The sequence below is a fragment of the Grammomys surdaster genome, unplaced genomic scaffold (assembly GCF_004785775.1).
Source record: "Grammomys surdaster isolate TR1022 unplaced genomic scaffold, NIH_TR_1.0 65, whole genome shotgun sequence".
NCBI lineage: Eukaryota > Metazoa > Chordata > Mammalia > Rodentia > Muridae > Grammomys > Grammomys surdaster.
Window position 1 is genome coordinate 18,704,124 of NW_021604567.1, and position 14,029 is coordinate 18,718,152.

Below are 14,029 nucleotides of genomic sequence, written 5' to 3' on the forward strand. Positions count from 1 at the left end.
TGGCTGTGCAGTGCGGATGGCTCTCCAGTGTGGATGGCTGTGCAGTGTGGATGACTCTGCAGTGTGGATGGCTGTGCAGTATGGATGGCTGTGTAGTGTGGATGGCTCTGCAGTGTGGATGGCTGTGCAATGTGGATGGCTGTGCAGTGCGGATGACTCTGCAGTGTAGATGGCTGTGCAGTGTGGATGGCTGTGCAGTGTGGATGGCTCTGCAGTGTGGATGGCTCCAGAGCTTTGCTTTTTAAAATTTTTTTAAGAATATAAAAAGTACAAGAATACTTTTTAATGAATAATTGAGTGTTTCCAGTAATGAATCTTTAATAGGGAGGCTGTGTGTTGCCCTGCTAATTAAGGTCGAAGTCTACCATTGACCAGATAGCCTTCTGAGCTCAGTGCATTATGGAGGACTCTCTTCATTGGCAGGGCTTCCTCTTTTCTGACCTTGTCTGGGGAGTTCAACCCCCCTACTCCTGGCAGAATGTCATGTACCCTTGGTCAGATTACAGTTCAACTTCCTTTCTCCCTATAGGAAGCCATTCAGCTAGTGCCTGAGATTCCTGAAGTGCTTCCCTGTGTTAATGAGGCATTTCAGTCCCCAAGTCTTCAGCCAATGACTTTTGCCCATCCTGGATGTTTTTATGCCCCTCCCCCCTCCAAAACTATATAAGCCTTGAATCACTCCCAAATAAAGATGATCTGCCTCCCTGCAGCTGGTCCTGGTGTGACTTCTTCACTGTATGTACTCACAGGGCTTCTGAACTCCCTTCCCCCCATAGTGTAGGCAGCAGAGCTGGAGGGGTAGGGATACCAAAGCCCTATGGAGCCCAGGAAAATTCATCACCCAGGACTTGGGGTTTGCCCAGCTCGGTTTGGGTCTTCTTTTGTTCTGGTCTTTCCTTGTTGAGCTCTCACATCCCCTTTCAGAATGAGAATATTTATTCTGTGCTGTCAAATGTTGGGAGAATATACCTTCCTTTTTGGTTTTATAGGAGCTGTGGTTTAGAGATTGCCACAGTGTTGGAACTGGTGAAGGCGATGAGGAGTTTTGAAGTTGGATTGTGTTTTTGTTATGAAAAGACTTGAGTTATGGGGATGAGGGATAGAAATCATGGCTTAAACGTGACGTGGGTGTCATGGGTGTCAGGTTGACAAGGAGTGGATGTAATGGTTAATATTGACTGTTAATCGAATAGGATCTGTAATCACTGAGGAGACAACCTTCGGGGCACGTCTGTGAAGAATTATCCAGATTCGGTTAACTGAGGAGGGGTGATCCATCCTAAAGCATCTCACAGTCTGGGGCCCTAGACAGAGAAGAGGAGGAAGGCTGGGCACAGTGCTCATCGCCCTCTGCTTCCTGACTGCTCCCTCGGACTGAGCCAAGGTAGACATTTCCTTTCTAAAGAATATAGACTATTAGGATAAATTACAGAGACTCCTCAACAACAGCACAGAAACCATCTCTTTTTCTAGAGTTCTTTATGGTCACATTGCTAATGTGGCATACTATCGTTGTAAAATTATTTCAATGTAATTTTCTACGAAGTTTTTTTTTAACATAAAAAATTAGCATTTATGATTTACTATTATGTCATCTCTGGATCCAGTTCAAGCTTGGTTGATTGATCCAACCGTGCCTTTTACAACAAAAGCAATTAGTAAAATGTCCTGTTAGCTGTCATGTCTCCTTAGTTTTCAAATGTCTGGAACAGGTTCCTCAAACTTTATTTGGTTTTTCAGGTGAGACTGTGGTATTCTTGCCAAAATTCAGGACCTGAGTTTAAAATTGTGAAGAAACCTCAAATGGGAGGTAATCTATGATGTTTCTGACCTGCTACCTTCAAAAGATTATTCACGAATGCTTCGTATTTTCTGGTAGAAGATGGTCTAGGGCTATCTGCTGCTTTCTTTGCCCCAGCTCTGGATTCAGCCTATCTCTAAAGAGCTCTGGTTCCTCTAACGGAGGAGAGCTGCTGACACAGGCATGTCACCATCGTCAGATAATCCTACAGTTTTTCAATAACCAGCCTGGGGGCCGGTGGGGGTGGGGATCAATGTACACAGGCACTCATTAGCATCTGTACGTATTTATTCTTCTACCGGCAAGCATCGGCCACCATTATTACTGTGATGGTAATAACAGGTACTGGGGACTAAGCTCAGGTAACTACCAAAAACCATCAGTGAACACCGATACCTCCAATTCCAAACCAGTACAAGCCCTTTATCAAATACGTTCTCCGTACGGATCTTTGTCTTTGTGTGGAAACAAACTCCCATTTCTCCACGTCTTTGCGTATTTTATAAGTTTCCTTGTGTGCAACTGTCACTGATCATGCTTATTTGGCTTAGCTAACGTCACTTATCCACTGGCTTTAAAAATATTTATTTTCGAGGTAACTACTGTCCTATGGTCATCATTCATTTTATTTTTATCTTTAATTATGTGTATAGGTATACGTCTGAGTGTCTAGTACCTACAGAGTCAACGAGGGCGTCGGATCCCATCCAGCTGGGGTTTCAGGGATGTGAACAGTCCAACGAGGGTGCTAGGAGGGAAACTCAGATCTTCCAGAACAGTCTTACCTGCTCTTAAACACAAGCAATCGCTCTACCTCCATTCACTGACTTACATTTTTTAAACTATATTTTACTTATTCACTTTGTATGTGCATTGTGTGTGTGTGTGTGTGTGTGTGTGTGTGTGTGTGTGTGTGTGTGTGTTGGAGATCAGAGGACAATCTCTGGAAATTTGATCTCTCTTCCGCCATGTGGATGCTGGGAATCAGACTCCAGTTGTCAGGCTTCAAGCGACAAGCACATTGGTCCACTGAGCTCTACCTCTAGTCCCCCCCCCTAAAGAAATACAATTATGAATTTCACACACATAAGTCTGACAGGTTTAGACATATGTCTACACCTGGGAAGCGACCACGGTCAAGATAATGAATGTGTCTTCTGCCCTCCGCAGTCCCCTGAAGTCCCTCCTTAATCCTGCTCCTGGCAGCCACTGGTCTGAATCTGTCACCCTAGATTTATGCTGTAGATTTATAACTAATTCAGAGCCCAGCCCTTGGGAGTGGGTGCTGTCAAACCAACTCAGAGAGCATGGCACTGACGTCACACGTAGTGGCTGGAAACACACCTCGAGAGTGGGAAACCCTGACCTGCTTTTTTGTTTGTTTGTTTGTTTGTTTGTTCATTTTCTTCTTAGCATGTGTCGATGTTATAGAACAGAGGGTTCCCCCGGACGTTTTCATGCATGTATTTTATCACAGACTCATCTCACCGCTCTCACCCATTCTCGTCCACCTCCTCTGAATTCTCCTTTCTTTTCACCTAGCCTCTCTTCAACCTTCCTGTCTTTATTTAATGGTTCGCTTGCTTTTGACGACTCGGTGAGTTTCTTTACGGTTGCTTACAGCTTCTTTTGGTGAGGACTTGTTTATGGGAGCATGACTTCCTTACCACTGTCCAACACTGAAGAAAGGACAGACCCTCCTGACCTTGTAACACTGTGGCAAACGATTCCGACAAGCCGACCTAGGTAAAAGATGTGAGTGCTTGCTTGTAGGCTGCCATGTGGGCTATCGAAACTGAACCCAGCTCCTCTGCAAGAGCAGCAAATGCTTAATCACTGCCCCCTTCGTCCTTGTTGACAGTCTCATGTATCCTAGATAGCCTCGAACTTGCTCTGTAGCTTCTACCCACTGAGTACTGGTGTCGCAGGTCCGAGCTGCCACATGTGGTTTATGTGGATCAAACCCAAGGCTGTACCTTCCACCGCCCCACACTCCCTTTTCGTTTCTGAACGCAGTGTCTTTTTCAGTCTGCACAGGTCTGCTTCTTGAGGCTGAGTGCTCTAGTTCGAGCCCAGCCTCCCAGGGCTCACTGTCAGGCCCTCTGCAATCTTTACAATGGTCAAAGCAGAGTAAAGGCCCAGCTGGAAAATCCCTCCTTTGGCCTTTTATTTGCTTCAGAGAATCTCTTCCCTCTCTCTTGCCGACACCTTCGAGAGGAAGCTAGTCACAACATACACTCTCTCCACTCTTACACTCTCTCTGCCTCCTATTCCTAGGTGTTTCCTTCACTTGGAGGTTTTAGGGTGAGAGGGGTTAGGTGTCATGTTTAGGGTTGAGCACAGAGGATCTTAGTCTCAGCATGAAACCGAGTTAGCCGAAATCCCTATGCAGATGGAATGGATGGTGTCTAGGCTTTGCCCTATAGAGAGGAGAGATGGGCAGTGGGTAGCTGCTGGGGGAGGGAGCATCTTACTGAAGACGCAGTCCCTGATAGGTTTCCAGCATTCCAGCGCACAGCTGCACACTCATGGACGTACAGACAAAACTCACTAGACTTGGTGGGCTATCACACACAAAAAAGACACAAGGTAGAAAGGGAGGCATGCTCAGAGTATATGGGGAGAGTTGGAGAGGGGAGTTGGGATCAGGTATTTCATTATATGTGTGTGTGTGTGATGAAATTTTCAAAATTAAAAAAATTGAAAGAGGAAAAACTATTATCATTTCAGTTTAAGAAAAAACCCAAGAGAAAAGCACCTTTCCGTGATTCCACTTTAGGTGAAGAAGCCTGAGGTCCCGCTGAGGACGTGGGAGTGGAAGGTGGGGTGTGGCAGCAAAGGCCTTGCCTCCTTGGTAGACCAGGGGAGAGAAGGTCACTAGGAAAATGTCCAAACATGTTGTCCTATCACTTACATGCTGTGTTGTCTGTAAACGGGAGTCTGTGACTTGTGCATGAGTCACTACAGTAGGGACAATGAGAAGGCTGGAAGGTTTCAGCACAGGTTTGCTTCGTGGCGATGCTGAAGATGGAACCCAAGGCTTCATATGCTCTGGACAGGCACAGAACGACCAAGCCACACCCCAGGCCCAGGTCCTGAGAGCTTACATAAGCTTTAGGTCCATTAAGGGAACTCTGTGGTCCACGGATAGGCCCTGACCTCTCTCTGAGAACTCTGCCCTGCCCTCACTTCCCACCCATGGAGGACATCATTACCACATCCCTGCTCATGTCTCCCACCTCCTGCTCATGTAAGTCTGGCCCACAGCAAAAAGCTGTTCCTGTGTCACAGACTGCTTCTGCCTCTGCTGTCTCTCTCTCTCTCTCTCTCTCTCTCTCTCTCTCTCTCTCTCTCTCTCTCTCTCTCTCTCTCTTTAAGTTTTTTTTGAGACAGAGTACCACTACATAGCCCTAGCTGGTTTGGTTCCAGCTATGTTGACCAGGCTGGTCTTGAACTCACAGTGATCCACCTGCTTCTATCTCCCAAATGCTGGGATTAAAGTTTGTGCCACCAGAACCAGCTGACTTCTGACTCTTTGAGTGTGCCTTCACTGATCCAGCTTCTGCCTTCCAGGCTTCCCTGGATTTTTCTGCGTACGGCAGCGGCTTCATAGATGTGAGTTTAAGTTCGTGGGACCTGGGGCCCTCTCCTTTCTTCTCCTCCTCCTCCTCTTGTTTTTCTCCTTCTTCTGCTTCTTACTGGCCTCAGTCCAGGGATGATGTTTTCTGCTAAGAACTAGAAACCCTGCTAGACAGACACATGCTAGAGGAGAGGTGACCTTTGGCCCAGAGCATGACTCTGAAGCTGTAGCCCCTCCCCCTTTGCTGACTCTCTGGGTATCTGTGTCTTCTCTCGGGTGTCTGTTCTCCCTGTTTCTCACTGTTTAAAAAATACTACATTACTATACTGCTGTTGTGGGTTCTGCTTTTTCCTTTATTGCTTAACTTTTAAAGATGGAAATTGGGAAGAGCCAAATTTTTCAGAGCCAAAGAAAATACTCAAGAGAATGTGAAGAACTTCTCTAGGGAGTTGTCTCATTGCCTAACTGTATTCTTAATATACAGCAGTACTAAAAACATAAGTAAATAATAAATAAGTAAAATAAAATAAATTAGGGGAAAATAGGCAGCTGAGAGCTAAAACAAATCAAAACCAAACCAAAACAAAACAAAACAAACCAAAACAAAACCAAAAAACAAAACACCAAAGAAAGAAAAAAATTAAAATGGAGATTTCTTCATTAATTAATGAAGTTTAAAAACAAAGAAAAAATTAGCAGGAAGATTTTTTTCATTCATTAATTAGTTTATTAATTTTATGTACATTGGTGTTTCACCAGCATGTACATTGAATCCCCTGTAATTTGAGTTACAGACAGTTGTGAGATGCCATGTGGGTATTGGGAATTGAATGTGGGTCTTCTGGAAGAGACCAGTCTCATAGGCCAGGCCCTCCCTGTGGCACAATTCCTGTGAGATTCCTGTTCCTTGTGGAGCCCAAGTCTCTTCTGTCTTGTGGGTTCTGTGACCTCCTTCTGAATGTCAACTCACTTCCCATTTGGGTTCAATTTGAGCAAGCTAGTTTCCTTATTTGATACCCCCAACATTTGACCCAGGAACGTTGCAGTCACCCCTTCCATGGTCCCTTAGCCTCCACTCTAAGCAGAGCCTTCCAATGGCTCTGAGCAACAGGGGAATTACCAGCTGGACGAGTTCAGAATGTATCAGGATCTGAACTTGTCTGTCGCCCAGTCCTGCTATTTTAGCCTACATGTATACTTCTGTTTTATTTCTAAGCATTTAAAGGCTAAATATACATTATGTTTATTTGCACAAAGTAAGTACATGACATAAATACATATTTATGTGTGCTATTCTTATTTTAGGACAAGAATTTGCTGTAACCAAGGGCTTTTCAAAATTTAATGAAAATTGCATATTTTTCCATTTGCCCAGAAGTCTTATTTACAGAAAAAAGAAAACAATAACTAGAAAGTTGTCTCAGCAGGCTAACGTGCTGGCCACCAAGCCTGAAGCCTTGAGTTTCATTCCCAAGGCTTACATGGCAGAAGGAAGAATTGACTGTTGTCCTCTGACCTCCACTGTGGTCATGTTCCCTGATCCCCAATAAATAAATAAATGCAATAGCAACAACAACAGCAACAAAATAAGCCTAAGTCTCTTACTGTTTGTTGCCTGAGAGAGAGGGTTATTTGTTGGTGTTGTTTTCTAAAACCCCTAAAATATATTATTAAGTTCCTCCCTAGTTGTGATTTTTAAAAAGCTATATTACTCAATAAGTAGACTTTTCCATGAACAGACACAGTATTCCCATTGTAAAGAGAACCTATCAATGACAGAGCAACGTTTTTAAAAAATTCAGAAATAGCAAGGGAAATCAGCCTAGAACCTTCCAGAAGCTGTATTTCCACGCAAGTTACTTCATCTCTCAGGCTTCAACTTCCTCCTTCATGAAATAATGACATTGGCCCAAGACTACATTTATTCCTTATATTGCTCAGAGAGAAGGTACTAGAAGGAACTGTGGACCTCACATTGGCTTGGAGAAACAGTGGCCCCAAAATAATTTCTCATTCCTTTTTTTTGGTACCTCAGGGCTCATCGTCCTCAGTGCTGCCTTCCCATCATCCTCTGGGCTGTCTTCCCATCATCCTCAGAGCTGTCCTCCCATCATCCCCTGGGCTGTCTTCTTTAGCTCTCTCCTCTTTCTGTCATTTCCAACATCCATGAGCTGAAGCACCAAGAACCTCCCGCTGTCACGTGTCCTTTTATGCTCACCTAATTTCATTAGCATAATTTCTTTAAGGTCCATCCATGTTGTTAAAGCATGGGCCAGGATTTTTTTTCTTCTATTTAAAATTTTAAATTATATATATTTATTTATGGGGGGGTTGCATGTGAGTCACAGTGAGTGTGGAGGTCAGAGGACAACTCGTGGGAGCCAGTTCTCTCCTTCTAGCACGTGTGTTCTGAGATCAAACTCAGGTTGTCGAGCTTGGTGGCAGGTACCTTTGCCCTCTGAGCTGTCTCACTGTCCTCTTTGTCTTTTGATAAGGTTTTGATGCATATACAGCCCAGGTGAGCCTCACACTCGGGATTCTTTGGCCTCAGCTTCTGATACCGTACCATGTCTCGGCAGAACCCTTTTAAGGATGTTACTGTCCCATTGTTTGTATGTCACCGTTGTTTATCCTTCATCTGGATGGACTCTTGCGTTGTTTCTACAGTTGTCTATTAATATAACACTGCTGTGAACAAGGGTATACAGGCATCTTAGTCCCTGCTTTCAATTCTCTTGAGTATTTACCTAGAAGTGAAATTGCTAGTAATTCTATAATTTGGAGGGCACGATCAAACTGTTTCCATAGTAACTATATCATCTTCTATTCATAATAACGATCCATAAGTGTTTGATTTCTTTATATCCTGGCTAATACTAGTCTATTTCCATTTTTCCTTTCCTCTTTTCCTCCCTCCCTCCCTTGCTCCCCCTTTCTTTCTTTCTTTCTTTCTTTCTTTCTTTCTTTCTTTCTTTCTTTCTTCCTTTCTTCCTTTCTTCCTTTCTTCCTTTCTTCCTTTCTTTTTTCTCTTTCTTTCTTTCTTTCTTTCTTTCTTTCTTTCTTTCTTTCTTTCTTTCTTTCTTTCTTTCTGAGTTTGATACAGTGGTACACTGTTATCATCCCTGATGCTTGGGAGGATAAAGTAAGAGGATCTCAAGTTCAAAGGTAATCTGGGCTAAAATGTGAATTTCTGGTCAGCCTGGGAAACTTTTGCCTAGCATGTATGGCCCTAGGACCATGAAAGCAAGCAAGCAAACAAACAAATACTTTCAGGCATAAATGGTATCTTTACATGTATACTAAGAAATATGGGGCTGGCAAAATGGCTCAGTGGGGGAAGGTGCTTGCCACCAAACTTGATGACCTGAGTTTGATCCCTGGAACTCACACTGTTAAAGATGAGAACTAACTCCCTCTGACTGTCCTCTCACCTCCATATGCATGGCTGTGGCTGTACACAAAATAAATACATGAAATGTAATTAGAGCTATAATATTTTAGAGGGAGAGAGAGAGAGGGGGAGAGGGAGAGGGAGGGAGGGGGAGGGAGGGAGGGAGGGAGGGAGGGAGGGAGGGAGAGAGAGAGAGAGAGAGAGAGAGAGAGGGTGCTTCAGAAACTTCTGATGGGTACAGAGAATGGGGAGACTGACCCCCGTGGAGACTGAAAACTTCCAGGTCTTTGGATTGAAAGTCTTATGGCTGAACCGAGAGATCACAGATGGTGGTTTGGATCAAAGTCACTGATGGTATGCTGCACATACCAAAAAACATTTCTTACCCGCCCTAGGTCACCAGCAGAACGGCCTCTTCTGTATGTTTCCTATCTGGGAGATGTTTTAATTCTTTGAGGGTAAGATTTTAAAATGATCAATAGTCAAAGTCTGAGCTGGAAAGACAGCTTAGTGGTTAAGAGTGCATACTGCTCGTGTAGAGGATTCAACTTTGGTTCCTAGCACCCACATCAGGTGGCTTACAACCACCTGTAACTATAGCTTCTTTTGGCCTCTGTGGGAAACAACACTCACATGCACATAACCCCGAGTACACATACATATTAATTAAAAAAAAATACAAGTGGGATATTTATAAAACAAACAGACAAAATCCACAAGAGGAAAATACACATTTGTATAGTTATTTCATTTCCAAGAATATTTAAGTAGGAAAAATATATTTCAGTAAAAATTAATAAGAAGTTCACGAGTAGTTAAGGGCTGGGATTCTGTAGCGACTGGAAAACTTTGATCACAGTCTCAGTCACTAACCTGATGCTTCCGTCTCCCAAATTGGGGCAAAGCATGCATGCTTTTGGGATTCCATATCACATCTGAGGGAGTAAGGTGACTGTTCCCTCTTAACCTCTCTTCTCTCTCCCTTCCTGCTTTCAGATTCATGGATTTGAATAATCCCCCTGCCTCTGCATCTCAAGTAGCTCTAAGTATAGGTACATACCAGGACTTCTACTTTAAAGTGGCTTTCTGGAGAGTTGTGCCTCAGGCCTCATTTCTCCTTCTACAGATTCCCCAGCCACCAGCTCTCATGCCTTCAGCTGGTGTTTGTTCATGCATAACTCTAGTCCAGACCTTCATTTCCACCTGCAGACTAGGGACAGAGATGCTCCTTGTTCAGACTGACACCAGCATGCTTCTCTATATACCTAGGACTGAAACAGGGTCTTGCTATGTATCTCTAGCTGGTCTTGGACTCTGTGCATCCCAGGTTAACTTCAAACTTGTGGCAGTCCTCCTGCCTTTGGCTTCTAGTGCTGGGATTATGGCATGCACCACAGTGTTGGGGCTGTGGTGTCTTCCTTTGTTAGTCTCAGGAAAGGTATTGACTGCCCTCATTGCCTGCTTCCCAAACCCAGGAGTCATGCCTTCCCCTCTTTGGCCTGTGGTACATTCCCTCAGACATTAACCCTGTGCCACCCCTTCCTGGTCACTTAGCTGTGCCCACATTGCTCTTCTCCTACACTTCAGAGCTGGCATCCTCTCAGAATTCATGGCGCAGGCTCCTAATGGGACCTCACCCTTGCCTTCTTTCAACTCACTTTCTATACCACATCCAAGGTGGTTATCTTTAAAGGATTCAAATTTAGTCATTGTCCTACCTACTTAGAACTCTAAAAATCCAACCTCAAAGTAATGTCCCAACTCCCCAAAGTGGCCAACAGTGACAAGGGGCTCATTTATTCCCAACCAAGCCAGCAAGAGCCAGGAACTCTGCTGGTGAGCTGCGCGTCCCCTCAGGACTTGGTGGCCAATGGCATATATAGCATATCCCATATGGCCAGAGGGATTCTGACTCAGTTCTTTGGTCCTGTCTGTATTGCCATTTTTCCCAGGCAGGGAAAGCCTTGCCAGGCAAGCCCATGGGGGCTTTGTTATCTTAAAGATGGGAGCTCATGTTTTTCATACAGGCCTTAAACTTACTATGTTCCCAAAGATGACCTTGAATTTCTGGTCCTCCTGCTTCCATCTTCTAAATCCTGGGATTACAGGTCTGCACCACCACAATAAGCTTTAAGCAATGCTGAGGATCAAACCCAGGGCTTCATTCATGCTGGGCAAACACTCTACCAACCGAATTCCTAGCCCCATCTCAACACTCTGAGCACACAGCTCTGCTTCTAACTGCTGGATGTCTCATGGTTTTCTTTTAGCCCTTACAATACCATGTTTTTGTTGTTGTTGTTGTTTGTTTGAGTTTGTGGACACTCAGTTATGTTATCTAGTTAGACTCAGACTCCTGAGTTCATCGGAACTCCCCAGCCTTACCCTCCAGAGTAGTTGGGTCTGGCTGCTTGCTACTTTACCTCTCTGGTTTTTATTCTTATTGGCATTTTTAAAGTTACATTTATTTGTATGTGTGTTTGTATGTATGTGCATGCATGTGTGCATGTGTACATGCATGTGCCCTAACACTTCTGTGTAGGTCAGAGGACAATTTGAAGGGTAGGTGCTCTTCTTCCATCAGGTGTGTCCTGGAGATTGTATTCAGGTCAACAGGCTTAGCTAGAGCCTTTCCTACTAGGTCACCTCACCAGCTGTGGTGGTTTGAATATGCTTGGCCCAGGAAGTGGCACTATTAGGAGGTGTGGCCTTGTTGGAGGAAATGTGTCACTGTGGGGGTGGGCAATGAGACTCTTCTCCTAACCATGTGGGAGCCAGTCTTCTCCAAGCAGCCTTCAGATGAAGATGTAGAACTCTCAGCTCCTCCAGCACCATGCCTTCCTGGACACTACCATGTTCCTGCCTTGATGATAATGGACTGAACCTCTGAACCTGTAAGGCAGCCTCAATTATAAGGGTTGTTGTCCTTATAAGAGTTGCCTTGGTCATGGTGTCTGTTCACAGCAGTAAAACCCTAAGACACCACCCCTTATTTCCTTGTTAGAAATGAGAAAACAGACATAACCTTGCTCCAAATCTTCCAAGAATTTTGTTTGTTTGTTTTTTGGAGACAGGGTTTCTCTGTGTAGCCCTGGCTGTCCTAGAACTCACTCAGTAGACCAGGCAGGCCTCAAACTCAGAAATCCACCTGCCTCTGCCTCCCAAGTGCTGGGATTAAAGGAGTGTACCACCAATGCCTGGCTCTTTCAAGAACTTTAAAGAGGATTTACATCCAAGTCTTCTATTCCCCAGACCCTTGATTTCATCTGCCCTCTCATGCTCACAACGCCTGTTGCTTTGATACACCCCTAGCTTTCTCTGGGACCTTCTGCCCAATCTACTATAGTGTTCATTAGTCTAGCTTTTCTATATGGTACAAGCACCACTGAGCATTCTAATACACAAAATTTTATACAACATACCCTGTCTTCTTCGGCTTTCTTTTGGGAGGGAGCAGATTCAAGACAAGATTTATCTAATAGCCCTTACTGTCCTGGAATTCACTTTATGTAGACCAGGCTGGTCTCAAACTTACAGAGATCCCTCTACCTCTGCCTCCCGAGTGCTGGGATTAAAGGCATGTGCCACCACACCCAGCCTTTAAAAAAACAATAACACAGAGTTTCTAAAGTGGTAATATATTCTGAGAATTATGTCACTGTGGAGTGTTACTATTGTGTAAAATCATCCCAGAAATGTCTTTACTTAAACTGAGATGGTTACAATGTCACCTGGCAATATAATCTTATGGGACCATTATAATACACATGTATCGTTGGCCCAGACTTCCTTATGTGGCACGTGACTATATATTGGAATGTGTCCATATGAGGACATCAGTCTTCCTAATAGCTATGGAGCAGTTCATTGGATGGCTACATTCCATGATTTACTTAGTCCCTTACTGAAGGGATTTGGCTAGTTTCCATTCTTTGGCTATTCGGAAAATGCTGTAAAAAAATAACCTTGACTGGACTTTATGTTGTACACGTAGAATAAATATGCCTGAGTCAAAGGACATATTGGCTAGATCATGCAAGCCATCCAATACACATCCCATCCAGCTTCCTCTAGAGCTATGTGTCTTATCCAATAAAAGCACACACGGGCTTTTAAAAGCCTGGGCAAATAATACAGGGCTTGACTTGGTGATTCTGGAAGAGGTAGAGAATACTAACACACATATAGACAGGTGCAGTGGCATATTTTCCCACAAGTTAGGAGGAGCTAAGGTGGGAGGAGTAAGGAGAGAAAGAGGAGAAGGAAGAAGAGGAGCTAGAGGCAGAGATGTAGGAGCCATGGATGACCATGCATGTATAGAGAGCAGTCCTGGGTAACAACTTATATCTAGGTTAGTTAGTTGATTAACACTTCCAATTGTGTGGGCATCTTGTTAATTGACCATTACCAAATATATAAAGCTATCTTTAAACATTAGAGTCTCATTTCTACTGGGTACCACTTGGATGGCAGAATGATCAGGGCTCAGCCCAGCCTTGTGGAGACACCGTGGAAGATTGGAAGAGCCATCTCCCACACTGGTGTCTCGTGGGTGGCTGAGCTGGTGGCCTGAGCCAAGTGGTGGCAGCATATTCTCAGGCCTAGGCTAGTCGGGAAGATGGAGGCTGATTAAGAACAACCAAGATTGGGTGCTGCCATTTTAAATATCTACTGCAACAGACAGGAAACCTCAGTGGGAAAGCACACTGTAAGATGGATTAGAGCCAAAGGTGGTGGCACACACGTCATTCCGGATCACAGGAGATGAGGTGGGGGAAGGAAGGTTGAGAATTCTGGGCTAGCCTGGAATACATGGCAAATTTAAGACTACATGGTAAGACCCTGTCTCAAAAAACAAGGTGCTGGGCTGTTGCTCAGTGAGAGTAATTTCCTAGAATGTGTGAGACACTGGGTTCAATCTTTAGCACTAGAAAAGTGTTGGCTTGAGGATATTTTGTTGGGTTTTTGCAATCAACTCTCTCTTCATAGTCCTCAAAGACTGTACCAGGACAATGATTCTCTCCTTGCTTGCTTTCCCACAGTCTTTTGTGGGAAGTGTCCCTCAACATCCATTCTTCCCCTATTTGATATCATTGGGATTAACTATTGGGTGTGTGGTAACTCCACTAAAGACCACATTTCCCAGAATCCTCTGTAACTAAATTCTAGCCAACATGATGTGTATAGAACTGCTGAATGTAACTTCCGGACCTTGACCCTAAAAGTAGAGGTGTTTCCTTGTATTACTTCCCCCCCC